The sequence below is a fragment of the Odocoileus virginianus genome, chromosome 6 (assembly GCF_023699985.2).
Source record: "Odocoileus virginianus isolate 20LAN1187 ecotype Illinois chromosome 6, Ovbor_1.2, whole genome shotgun sequence".
NCBI lineage: Eukaryota > Metazoa > Chordata > Mammalia > Artiodactyla > Cervidae > Odocoileus > Odocoileus virginianus.
In genome coordinates, this window is record NC_069679.1 from 88,647,998 (window position 1) to 88,662,995 (window position 14,998).

At 36.8% G+C, this 14,998-nt stretch overlaps 1 protein-coding gene and 1 non-coding gene across 5 annotated transcripts in view; one reads left to right on the top strand and one right to left on the bottom strand.

Annotated features, from left to right (window-relative positions):
* The window catches only part of RPS6KA5 (ribosomal protein S6 kinase A5), a 187,793-nt gene that overhangs the window by 53,725 nt on the left and 119,070 nt on the right, over positions 1–14,998 (bottom strand). The window lies entirely within an intron of this gene.
* LOC139035823 (U6 spliceosomal RNA) lies at positions 13,243–13,349 on the top strand. Its single transcript, XR_011488527.1, has one exon. It is a non-coding gene; the product is annotated as a U6 spliceosomal RNA (small nuclear RNA).

The window sequence follows — 14,998 nt, forward strand, 5'->3', positions numbered from 1 at the left end:
GGTAAGTAACAACATGTAAAATGATATGGATAACTGAAGCTACAACATTCTAATGTTCTTGTAGTGGTTGAGACCATCACAGACACAGTGGTTCGTTTCAGACTCTGTGAAGTCGGCACACAAGCACTCTGCTTTCCCGTGTCTCAGAGGCACTGGGCTTCTTACAGACTGAAGCCTGTGGTACCCTGGGCCAAGCCAGGCCACTGGCCTCGTGTTTCCAACAGCAACTGGCTCACTTCTCGTCTCTGCGTCACAGTTTGGTAATTCTTGCGATATTTCCAACTTTTTCATTATTGTTACGTTTCTTATGCTAATCTGTGATCAGTGATCTTTGATGTCACTATTGTAATTGTTTTGGGGTGCCAAGAACTGGGCCCATATAACACAGCAAACTTAATCGGTAAATGCTGTATGTGATCTGACACCAGCTGGCTGTCCCCACTGCTCACCTGTATCTCAGACCCCTCACCCCTGAGACAGAACAATGATGAGATGAGGCGAGTTAGTGACTGTGCAGTGTCCTCTGCAGGGTCAAGTGAAAGGAAAAGTCAGGAGGCTCTCACTTTAAATCAAAAGCTAGAAATAATTAAGCTCAGCGAGGAAGGCATGTCAAAAGCCTAGAAGGTCAAAAGATAGGCCTCTTGCATGAAATAGTTAGCCAAGTTGTGAATGCAAAGGAAAAGTTCTTGAAGGAAATTAAGAGTGCTGCTCCAGGGAACACACAAATGATAAGAAAATGAGATAGTCTTATTGATGATACAGAGAAAGTTTCAGAGGACGGGACAGACCAGACCAGCTACACACAACACTCTCTCAAGCCAAAGTCTAATCCAGAGCTAAGCCCTAGCTCTCCTCAATTCTACGACGCCCGGAGAGAGGCAAGGAAGCTGCAGGAGAAAAGTGGGGCTAGCAAAGGCTGGCTCAGGGGGGTTAAGGAAAGAAGCTGTAACAGCAAGTGCTGATGCAAAAGCTGCAGCAGGTTACCCAGAAGATCTAGCTAAGGTAATTAATGAAGGTGTCTACAAAAACAACAGGTTTTCAATACAGACAAAACAGACGTCTGTGGGGAAGAAGATGTGACTAAACTGCTGCAATTTTATAATATTTTAACAGATGGTGAGTTGTTTCTTACAGGCAAGCAAAGAAAGTTGTTTCTTGAAGGCTACTCCTGGTAAAGGTCTGTGAATATTGTTGAAATAACAATAAAGGATTTAGAATGTTACATAAACATTTTATAAAGCAGCAGCAGGATTTGAGAAGTATTCAGTTTTGAAAGTAGCTTTATTCTGGGTAAAATGCTACCAAACAGCATTGCATACTACAGAGAAATCATCTGTGAAAGGAAGGGTCAGTTGATAAACCAGCTTCACTGCTGTCTTATTAAGGAGCTACGTGAGCCCAGCCCCAGCAGCCACCACACTGATCAGGGAGCAGCATCAGCACCGAGGCAACATCCTCTGCTAGCTACGAGATTACTAGTCACTGGAGGCATAGGCAGTGGTTGGCGTTTTTAACAATAAAGTATTTTTAAGGAAAGATAGGTACTTTTTTTAGACATAATGGTACTTATAGCACCCTTACTAGATTGCAGTTTAATGTAGACACAACCTTTATGTGCACTAGGAAACCAAAACGTTCATGTGGTTGGCTTTGTTGTGGTAGTCTGGAATGAACCCAAGATATCTCCAAGGCACTCCTGTGTAAGTTACAATTTTCTGGGTAATAACCACTCAAAGAATAGATATAAAATATATATAACTCTTAGACCACTGGAAAAATCAAATAAAGAAATCTAAATCATTTAAATAGAAGATAGGAAAGAAGGGGGAAAAGTAAAGAGAAATTATGACAGAAATACACAGCAAGAAAAGAGAAATAAAACTATATCAGAACTCATAATATACAGATTTAAGTCACCATTTAAAAGACAGAAACTCTGGATCAAAACCAAAATTCAGTTATATATTATTTTAAAAAGACACACTTGAAACATAATGACAAAATATCGAAAGTAAAGAGATGGACTAACCAGTAGAAAGCTGGAGTACCCTTACCAATAGCAGCTAAATTAACTGTAAAGCTGAAAAAGTATTAAAATTAGGCAGAGTCACTACAAAATAATGGGCTTCCCTGGTGGCACTAGGGGTAAAGAACATGCCTATCAATGCAGGAGACAAAAGAGGTGTGGGTTTGATCCCTGGATCAGGAAGCTTCCCTGGAGAAGGGAATGGCAACCCACTCCAGGATTCCTGCCTGGACAATCCCATGGACAGAGGAGCCTGGCAGGCTACGGTCCATGGGGTCACAAAGAGCCGGACACAACTGAAGTGACTGAGCACACATGCGTGTACTACATAATAATAAAAGGAATATGTCACTAGGAAATAACTAATCCAAGACTAATATACTCTACTCAAAAATTTTTGAAGTGACTTAAATTACATAAAATGAAAATGGTGAGAGTTCCAAGGAGAAATGGACAAATTCGCAATCATGGTGGACACTTTAAAGTATCTCTCTTATAGCTGACTGATCAAGCCAGAAAATAAGTGGTGAAGCTATGGAAAATAAGCATGATGTTCATAAAAATAGATAAAATCTGACATCTAACACTTAAGAGAATGACTACGTAGTCTTTACAGGTATATGAGGCAAATATACAGAAATTAACCAAATGATAGGTCACAAAACAAATCTCAAAAACCACAGAAATAAAGCCATGTACGTTTTCTTATCCTAACAGAAAGCAATAAAACTAAAACTCATTTACAAAAAGAAAACTCAAAAATCCTATACACATGGAAACTTAAGAATCCATTTCTAAATAATTCATGGCCCAAGAAAAAAACCACAATGAAGAGTAAAAATGCTATCTGTTGTAACTTACAAGACACATCTAAAGCTGTTTTTCAAAATTCAGTTTTACTTCCCTAAAATGGAGAAGGAAATAGCCATCCAAGTCCAAGAAACCCAGAGAGTCCCAAACAGGATAAACCCAAGGCGAAACACCCCAAGACACATATTAATCAAATTAACGAAGATCAAACACAAAAAACAAATATTAAAAGCAGCAAGGGAAAAACAACAAATAACACACAAGGGAAATCCCATAAGGATAACAGCTGATCTGTTAACAGAAACTCTTCAGGCCAGAAGGGAATGGCAGGACATAAAGTGATGAAGGAGAAAAACCTACAACCCAGATTACTGTACCCAGCAAGGATCTTATTCAAATATGAAGGAGAAATCAAAAGCTTTATAGACAACCAAAAGCTGAGAGAATTCAGCACCACCAAACCAGCTCTCCAACAAATGCTAAAGGATCTTCTCTAGACCAGAAACAGAAAAGGTTTATAAACTCAAACCCAAAACAACAAAGTAAATGGCAACAGGATCATACTTATCAGTAATTACCTTAAACGTAAATGGGTTAAATGCCCCAACCAACTGTCAAAAACTGGCTGAATGGATACAAAAATAAGACCGCTATATATATACGCTGTCTACAAGAGACCCACCTCAAAACAAGGGACACATACAGACTGAAAGTGAAGGGCTGGAAAAAGATATTTCACACAAATGGAGACCAAAAGAAAGCAGGAGTAGCGATACTCTTATCAGATAAAATAGACTTTAAAACAAAGGCTGTGAAAAGAGAGAAAGATGGACACTACATAATGATCAAAGGGTCAATCCAAGAGGAAAATATAACAATTATAAATATATATGCACCCAACACAGGAGCACTGCAATATGTAAGACAAATGCTAAGTATGAAAGGGGAAATTAACAGTAATACAGTAATAGTGGGAGACTTTAATACCCCACTCACACCTATGGATAGATCAGCTAAACAGAAAATTATCAAGGAAACACAAACTTTAAATGATACAATGGACCAGTCAGATGTAATTGATATCTATAGGACATTTCACCCTAAAACAATGAAATTCACCTTTTTCTCAAGTGCGCACGGAACCTTCTCCAGGATAGATCACATCCTGGGCCATAAATCTAGCCTTGGTAAACTCAAAAAAACTGAAATAATTCCAAGCATCTTTTCTGATCACAATGCAGTAAAATTAGATGTCAACTACAGGAAAAAAGTATTAAAAATATAAATATATGAAGGCTAAACAGCACGCTTCTGAATAACCAACAAATCACAGAAAAAATCAAAAAAGAAATCAAAATTTGCATAGAAACGAATGAAAATGAAAACATAACAACCCAAAACCTATGGGATTCAGTATAAGCAGTGCTAAGGGGAAGATTCATAGCAATACAAGCTTACCTCAAGAAACGAGAAAAGTCAAATAAATAACCTAACTCTACACCTAAAGCAACTAGAAAAGAAAGAAATGAAGAACCCCAGTGTTAGGAGAAGGAAAGAAATCATAAAAATTAGGGCACAAATAAATGAAAAAGAAACAAAGGAGACCATAGCAAAAATCAACAAAGCTAAAAGCTGGTTCATTGAGAGGACAAATAAAATTGACAAACCATTAGCCAGACTCATCAAGAAAAAAAGGGACAAGAATCAAATCAACAAAACTAAAAATGAAAATGGAGAAATCACAACAGACAACATAGAAATACAAAGGATCATAAGAGACTACTATCAGCAACTATATGCCAATAAAATGGACAACTTGGAAGAAAAATGGACAAATTCTTAGAAAAGTATAACTTTCCAAAACTGAACCAGGAAGAAACAGAAAATATTAACAGATCCATAACAAGCACAGAAATTGAAACTGTAATCAGAAATCTTCCAACAAACAAAAGCCCAGGACCAGAAGGCTTCACAGATGAATTCTCCCAAAAATTTAAAGAGCTTACACATAGCCTACTCAAATTCTTCCAGAAAATTGCAGAGAAAGGTAAACTGCCAAACTCATTCTATGAGGCCATCATCACCCTAATACCAAAACCAGACAAAGATGCCACAAAAAAAGAAAACTACAGGCCAATATCACTGATGAAGATAGATGCAAAAATCCTTAACAAAATTCTAGCAAACAGAATCCAACATATTAAAAAGATCACACATCATGACAAAGTGGGCTTTATCCCAGGGATGCAAGGATTCTTTAATATCTGCAAACCAATCAATGTGATACACCACATTAACAAATTGAAAGATAAAAATCATATGGTTATCTCAATAGATGCAAAGAAGCCTTTGACAAAAATTCAACATCCGTTTATGATTCCTCCAGAAAGCAGGAATAGAAGGAATATACCTTAACATAATAAGTCATATATGATAAATCCAGAGTAAACACTATCCTCAATGGTGAAAAATTGAGAGCATTTCTCTTAAAGTCAGGAACAAGACAAGGGTGCCCACTCTCACACTACTATTCAACATAGTTTTGGAAGTTTTGGCCACAGCAATCAGAGCAGAAAAAGAAATAAAATGAATCCAGGTCGGAAAAGAAGAAGCAAAACTCTCACTGTTTGCAGATGACATGATCCTCTGCATAGAAAACCCTAAAGACTCCACCAGAAAACTACTAGAGCTAATCAATGAATACAGTAAAGTTGCAGGACATAAAATTAACACACAGAAATCCCTTGCATTCTTATACACTAACAATGAGAAAACAGAAAGAGAAATTAAGGAAACAATTCCATTTACATTACAATGAAAAGAATAAAATACACAGGAATATATCTACCTAAAGAAACAAAAGACCTATACATAGAAAACTATAAAACACTGATGAAGGAAATCAAAGATGACACAAAAAGATGGAGAAACATACCGTGTTCATGGACTGGAGAGTCAATATAGTGAAAATGAGCATACTACCCAAAGCAATCTATAGATTCAATGCAATCCCTATCAAGCTACCAATGAATTCTTCAGAGAACTAGAACAAATAATTTCACCATTTGTATGGAAATACAAAAAACCTCGAATAGCCAAAGCAATCTTGAGAAAGAAGAATGGAACTGGAGGAATCAACCTGCCTGACTTCAGTTTCTACTACAAAGCCACAGTCATCAAGATGGTATGGTACTGGCACAAAGACAGAAATATAGATCAATGCAACAGAATAGAAAGCCCAGAGATAAATCCATGCACCTATGGACACCTTATCTTCGACAAAGGAGGCAAGAACATACAATGAAGAAAAGACAACCTCTTTAACAAGTGGTGCTGGGAAAACTGGTCAACCACCTGTAAAAGAATGAAACTAGAACACTTTCTAACACCATACACAAAAATAAACTCAAAGTGGATTAAAGATCTAAACGTAAGACCAGAAACTATAAAACTCCTAGAGGAAAATACAGGCAAAACACTGACATAAATCACAGCAGGATCCTCTATGACCCACTTCCCAGAGTAATGGAAATAAAACCAAAAGAAAAGACACCTTCAGAATGGAAGAAAATAACAGCAAACGAAGCAACTGACAAAGAATTAATCTCAAAAATATATGAGGGACTCCTGCAGCTCAATTCCAAAAAAAATAAACGACCCAATCAAAAAATGGACCAAAGAACTAAACAGACATTTCTCCAAAGAAGACATACAGATGGCTAACAAACACATGAAAAGATGCTCAACATCACTCATTATCAGAGAAATGCAAATCAAAACCACAATGAGGTACCATCTCATGCCAGTCAGAATGGCTGCTATCCAAAAGTCTACAACAATAAATGCTGGAGAGGGTGTGGAGAAAAGGGAACCCTCTTACACTGTTGGTGGGAACGCAAACTAGCACAGCCACTATGGAGAACAGTGTGGCGATTCCTTAAAAAAACTGGAAATATAATTGACATATAACCCAGCAATCCCACTGCTGGGCATACACACCAAGGAAACCAGAATTGAAAGAGACACATGTACCCCAATGTTCATCGCAGCACTGTTTACAATAGCCAGGACATGGAAGCAACCTAGATGATCATCAGCAGATGAATGTATAAGAGAGCTGTGGTACATATACACAATGGAATATTACTCAGCTATTAAAAAGAATGCATTTGAATCAGTTCTAATGAGGTGGATGAAACTGGAGCCTATTATACAGAGTGAAGTAAGCCAGAAACTAAAACACCAACACAGTATACTAACACATATATATGGAATTTAGAAAGATGGTAACGACCCTATATGCGAGACAGCAAAAGAGATACAGATGTAAAGAACAGTCTTTTGGACTCTGTGGGAGAAAGCGAGGGTGGGATGATTTGAGAGGGTGGTGTTGAACGTGTATATTATTATATGTGAAGCAGATCGCTGGTCCAGGTTCAATGCATGAGACAGGGTGCTCAGGGCTGGTGCACTTGGGATGACCCAGAGGGATCGGATCAGGGGGAGGCGGGAGGGGGGTTCTGGATGGGGAATACATGTGCACCTGTGGCTGATTCATGTCGATGTTTGTCAAAAACCACTACAATACTGTAAAGTAATTAGCCTCCAATTAAAATAAATTGATTTTTTTAAAAATTAAAAATGCATATATCCCACAATCTAGCTAATTCACCTCTAGGACACTTTGCTAACGACAGGCTCACTCATGTGCAGCAGGAGCCGTGTACGGTGCAAAGACGTCCATCAAGGCATGATGAACCCCCTAATTGTTCATCAGTAGGGGAGTGTTAAGCATAAAATAGCTTGCCCATATATATGTAATGTTATAGAGTACTAAGAAGAATGAGGTAGATCCATGCTAATATGTGCTAATCATGGTCAAGGGAAAGTGCTTAGTAAATAAAGTGTTAAAAAAATTCAGTTTTATTTTTAAAAAAAGAATGATTAATAGTGAGTTGGGTGTTCAACTCAAAAGTTTAAAAAATGAATCCAAAAGAAATTCACAGAAAGTAAAAGGAATGAAGCAATAAAGCAACATCATCTAAGAAACAGAAAAAATGAAGAGGATTGATAGAAGCTGCTTTTGGGAAAAGACTAATAAAATGGACACATCTCTAACAAATTAATGAAGAAAAGGGGTGGAAAATTACAAGTCAATCATATTAGTAATTTAAAAGGTAACATTACTTCAGTTATAGTACAAATTAAAAAGTAAGGAACGTCAATGAACAAAATGATACCAAAGAATTTAAATACAACATTTTCTATAAAAATACAACTTATCAATATTGACTTAAAAGATTTAAAACTTGAATGTAAGTATAAAAATTAAAAAAAAATTAAATCAGTATTTGAAAAGCCATTCATATGCACTTAGGAGGGAAAAAATATACACTGACAGCTGGAAGTGCATTCAGAGGAAATCTTCAGAGGAACTGAATCTCTATCTTATATAAACTAATCCAAATTCCTTTATGATGTTAGTATAATCACGATGCCAAAATCAGACAAATGCAATATTAGAAAGGAAAATTATAGGTCAACTTAGATAATAAAACTCTTAATATAAGAAAACAAAATCCAGCAATATATTAAAAATACATGTCACAGGAAGTAAAGTTTATTCCAAGAATTGAAAACTGGTTTAATAATAAAAAAGGAAAAAATCTATTAGGGTACCTTGCACTAATACGTGATTAAAGAGAAAAACCATAAGAATTTCCTTATATCAATATACTAAGAATATAATTTATCTATCAAAAACCTAGAGCAGATACCACACTAAATGACTAAAAACCTAAAACATATGGCCTTAAAGTAAAAAACAAGCAGATATATATATATATATATATATATATATATAAAACTCAGTAGACAGAGTAACCAAACCAAACCACGCATCCCCAAACACACACAAAATAAAAAATATGAGAATCAAAAAGATATAAAGCCATCATTACTTACAAACAGTGGTTCTGTTTTCGTTTAATACAGTCATCTACATAAAAACCCAAGTGAATCTGTAAATCAGTGGAACTAATATAAATTTTCCAATATTGCTATGTACAAGATCAACAACAATCCTATGCTTTGCCAAGAAAAACAGATATTCTAATTGTCAATAGAAACAAAATTGCAAAATCAATAGAAAACCTACACATGTATACCCATGGCTGATTCATGTCAATGTATGGCAAAAACCACTACAATATTGTAAAGTAATTAGCCTCCAATTAAACTAAATTAATTAAAAAAATAGAAAATCTAATACCTGTAGAAATTTATTACAAAATCAGAAAATATTATTGAAAGAAAAATAATGAAATAAATGGGAAAAGACAAATATTTATGCAAATTCATATTGGAAGACCTGATATCCAAAGATCACAGTTTTCTTCAAATTAATTTATAAGTTTAATTCACATGGAGGAACAAAAGACCAAGAATGGAGAAGACTGGTGAGGGACGAGGGAAGTCAGGAAAAAGAAACAGAAACACAGGATAAGCGTCAAGAGAAGAAAGATCGCACCTTCCCAGGTTAAAGATGGACCACAAAGCTATGGTCCTTCAGGTTTTTTGGTTTTGACTCAGGAAGAGGCAAGCAGACAGATGGAATTTTAATCAGCCTATAAATAGACTCACAAGCATGCACAGGAGTTTGGCATATGACAAAAGCTGCATTTCAAATCAGTAGGAAAGGGATTAACCATTAAATGAATAGTTTAGTCAACTGGGTTATCTATACAAAAAGAGATAAAAATAAGATCCCTACCTCACAAATATATATAAATTAATACCTAATAAATTATATATTTCAATTTGCTAATTTTTATAAGAAAACAAAAGATAATATCTTAGTGCACTGAGACAGGAATAGGCTTCATTTTAAAAGATTTAAAGAAATCAGCAGCCTAATTTTAAACCTAAAGGAACTAGAAAAAAACAAACTGAACCAAAAGTTAGCAGAAGGAAAAAATAGTAACAAAGATTGAAGCGGAAATAAATGAAACAGAAGAACAACAAAAAATTAACAGAACTTATTTAGAGTTGGTTTTCTGAAAAGATCAACAAAACTGACAAACTCTGATTAAGAAAAAATGAGAGAAGATTCAGCTAAAGTCAGAAATTAAAGAGAAGGCCTCATAAGAAACTGAATCATACAACAACAAATTGAATAATTTAGAATGGATAAATTCCTAGAAACATACAATCTATCAGGACTGAATTATGAAGAAACAGAAAATCTGAACAGACCCATAATCAGTAAGGACACTAAATAAAAAATCTCCCAACAAAGAAAAGCCCAGCCACCCACCAGATGGCCTAACTGGGCAGTTCTTACAAAACCTTTAGAAGAGTATTCCTCCTCACACTTTCCCTAAAAAAAACTGAAAAGAACACTTTCAAACTAATTTTATGAGATAAGCATTACCTTGATGCCAAAGCCAGAGAAAGATACTACCAAAAAAAAGAAAATTATAGTCCAATATTTATGATGGAAACCGATATAAACTCAACAAAATGCCAGCAAACTGAATTCAACAGCTCATAAAAAGGATTATATACCATTATCAAGTAAGATCTTAGAATGCAAGAGTGGTTCAAGATTCAAAAATCAATCCATGTAAGACACATTAACAGAAGGACAAAAAATACATGATCATCTCAACTGATACATAAAAAGTATTTGACAAAATTCAATAACCTTTCATGATTAAAAACAAACAAACAAAAAAAAAACCCACTAACAAGCTAGGAATAGACAGAAGCTACCTCAACAAAACAAAGCCACGCAAGAAGATCCCACAGCAAACATCACACTCAACGGTGAAAACCCGAACGCCTTCCTCTCGAATCAGAAACAAGGCAAGGCTGCCTTCTCTCAGCACGTCTATTTAACAAAGCACCGAAAGTCTGACCCAGAGCAGTCAGCAAGAAAAAGAAATAAAAGACATCTAATTTGGAAAGGAAGAGCAGAATTGTATCTGCTTCCGGATAATATGATCTTATATGGAAAAAAACCCTAAAGACTGTTACACACAAAAACCCCATTAGAATAAGAGAAGCCAGCAATGTTACAGTGTACCAAATAAACATACAAAAATCAGTTATGTTTCTATGTACTAGTAATGAAAGTTCCCAAAATGAAATTGGGGGGGGGGGGATCTCATTAAAATGAGCATCTAAAATAATAAAATACTTAGAAATTAACTTAACCAAGGGGTCAAAAGATTTGGATCATTAAAGTTATAAAATATTATGAAAGAAATGTAAAAAGACACAAATAAATGGAAAGACACTTCATGCTGACAGACTGGAAGACAATATTGTTAAAATATCCACAGTACCCAGATTATAGAGTCAACATAATCCCCATCAAAATCCCAGTAACATTTTTGCAGAAATAGAAAAAAAATCTTAAAATTCATATGGAATCTCGAAGGACCCTTAATAGCCAAAACAATCTTGAAAAAGAAGGAACAAAGTTGGAGGTCTCACACTTCTTGATTTCAAAACACATTATAAAACTACAGCAATCAAAAATGTTTTGACTTAAATTTTTGACTTAAATAAAGACAAACATACAGACCAATGGAACAGAAGAGAGAGCCCAGAAATAAATCTTTAGGCACATGATCTTTGCAAGGATGCCTATGGGAAAAGGACAGTCTCTTCAACAAATGATGCTGGGCAAACCGGGTGTTCATAAACACAGAAAAATGAAGTTGGATCCTCCCTCAATCCAGATGCAAAAACTAACTCGAAATGAATTCAAGATCAAAATGTAAAACCTAAACTTATAAAGCTCCCAGAAGAAACAGAGGCGAGGCTTCATGAGGCTGGATGTGGCAGAGGTCTCCTGGGTCTGACACCGAAGCACACGCAGACACAGACACACGGGGTTTGTGGACAGAACACCTCCTTCATCAACGGAGACAAGCAGAGCAAAAAGGCAGCCTACAGAAGAGGAGAAAAAGTCTGCAGATCATGTGTCTGACAGGGCGTTAGTATCCAGAATATATAAAGAACTCCTGTAACTCAACAACTAAAAGTAAATAAATCTGATTAAAAAGTAGGCAAAGGACTTCAATGGGCATTCATTCAATGATGATATACAAATGGCTAAGAGCATATGTAAAGATGCTCAACATCACTAATCATTACAGAAATGCAAATTAAATCTACAATGAGATATCTCTTCATATTCATGAGGAGGGCCAGGATCAGACAGCAGAAATAACAAGTATAGGTGAGAACCCTTGTGCTCTGCAGATAGGAATGCAAAATGGTGCAGCTACAACGGAAAACAGTATGCAGGTTCCTCAAAAACTGAAAATAGAATTGTTGCAAGATCCAGCAACTCCACTTCTGGGCATATATGCAGAAGAACTGAAAGCATGATCTCAGTGAGATATCTGTACACCATGTACACTGCAGTTATTCACAACAGCCAGTAAGTGGAAGCGACTTGTGTCCATCAGAGGATGAACGGATAAACAACATATGGTACATACATAGAATGACATGTTATTCAGTCTTAACAGGAAAGAAATTCTGTCACACGCCACAACAAGGATGAACACTAAGGACATTACCCTAACTGAAGTCAGTCAGTCACAAAAGATAAACACCGTACGGTCCACTTTTATCAGGCATCTAAAATAGCCACTCATGGAAAGAGAAAAACAAACGGCGGCTGTCGGGGGTTAGGAGGAGGCGAAAACAGGGAGTTGTTCAACGGGTACAGAATTCAGTTTTGCAAGCTGAAAAAGTTCTAGGGATCTGTTGCATAAAATGTGAAGAGTTAACACACTGACCTGTATTTTTAACTTTTTTAATTGAAGGATAATTGCTTTACAGAACTCTGTGGGGTTCTGCCAGACACCAACAGGAACCAGCCACAGGGACGCCCACGTCCCCTCCCTCCCACCCCGCCTGCAGCCCCTCACAGAGCCTGTCTGCGTTCCCTGAGAGGTACAGTACGTCCGCATTCTATCTGTTTCACACGGGGCTGTACATTTCCACGTCACTCTCTCCAGTCACCTCCCCTTCTCCCGCGTCCACAGGTCTGTTCTCTACGTCTGTTTCTCCACTGCTGCCCTGAAAATAAATTCATCAGTGCCATCTTTTTAGATTCCATATATATGTGTCAGGATATGATATTTATATTTCTCTTTCCGTAAGATGGTAATTTTTATGTTATGTGTATTTTGCTACAATTTAAAATCTTTTTAAAGATTCAAAGCATGTAAATCTTAAGAGATGGGTAAATTTGATTATATTAAAATGTCAAATATGATAATGGCAAAAACATCATTAACCACAGTTGACAACAAGCAAAAAATTTGAAAGAAATTCACAAAATACATAATTATCAAGGATGGGCAGTTAGAAAAGTTAAAGAAGTGCTCGCTTCGGCAGCACATATACTAAAATTGGAACGATACAGAGAAGATTAGCATGGCCCCTGCGCAAGGATGACACGCAAATTCGTGAAGCATTCCATATTTTTATGCTGGAGAGGGTATATTTTTATGTGGAGAAAAGGGAACCCTCTTACACTGTTGGTGGGAATGCAAACTAGTACAGCCGCTATGGAAAACAGTCTGGAGATTTCTTTAAAAACTGGAAATAGACCGAGGAAACCAGATCTGAAAGAGACACGTGCACCCCAATGTTCATCGCAGCACTGTTTATAATAGCCAGGACATGGAAACAACCTAGATGCCCATCAGCAGACGAATGGATGAGGAAGCTGTGGTACATATACACCATGGAATATTACTCAGCCATTAAAAAGAATTCATTTGAATCAGTTCTAATGAGATGGATGAAACTGGAGCCCATTATACAGAGCGAAGTAAGCCAGAAAGATAAAGACCATTACAGTATACTAATACATATATATGGAATTTAGAAAGATGGTAATGATAACCCTATATGCAAAACAGAAAAAGAGACTCAGATGTACAGAACAGACTTTTGGACTCTGTGGGAGAAGGCGAGGGTGGGATGTTTTGAGATAACAGCATCAAAACATGTATATTATCAAAGATGAAACAGATCACCAGCCCAGGTTGGATGCATGAGACAAGTGCTTGGGCCTGGTGCACTGGGAAGACCCAGAGGGATCGGGTGGAGAGGGAGGTGGGAGGGGGGATCGGGATGGGGAATACATGTAAATCCATGGCTAATTCATGTCAATATATGAGAAAAATCACTACACTATTGTAAAGTAATTAGCCTCCAACTAATAAAAATAAATGAAAAAAAAAAAAAGAATAGTTAAAGAACTCCAAGAAACCAGGAACATTAGAAAATCACTGCAACACTGTGCTAGAGAACACACAGAAACCTAAATGAGTCTCAGAGGCAGAGTGGATAAATAAGTAGATAATTCATATAAAAGAACACTACACAGCAGCTAAAATATATGAAACAGATTCTTATTTATCAACTTGTATAAATTTCAAAAAAGTTAAATAAAAATTCACAATACGATATGACTTTTATGCACACCTTAGAAACACAAGCTAATGGTACATACTGTTTACAGGCATAACACATTATACACAGTAAGGGCCCTAAACAAGGTTAAACCCGACCCACCAGCCACTCTGCCTGCACCTGTGCTGCTAAACGTAGTTTTTAAAAACCTTTTTTTCCCTGTATTTGTGGCTGACAATATGTCTACTCCCAGCCTCTCTCCCCTTGGTTTAAACTGAGCCAGTGTTTGATCTTGAGCTCTGTCTCACTTGATCACAGCAGGATTTGATCTGGCCGGTCATCTTCATCCCTAAAGCACTGTTTCACTCGGCTTCTGAGACACACGCGCCAGCTCTCCTCCCAAACGCCTGGAGCCTCCTTCCCCGTCTTCTCTGCTCGCTGCTCTCGCTCTCCTGGCTCGCTCAGCAGTGCAACAGCTCAGAGTTTGAACCTTCGCTGTTTTTGTCTTTTCTATCTATACTGAAACTATACGTATTCTCATTCTTTTTATGATTTTAAATACTACTTATATATTGCCAAATCCCAAATTCATATCTCTAGATGAGACTTCTCTCCTAAATTCCAGATTCATATGCCCTGGTGGCGGTGATGTTTAGTCGCTAAGTCGTGTCTAACTCTTGCGACCCCATGGACTGTAGCCCACCGGGCTCCTCT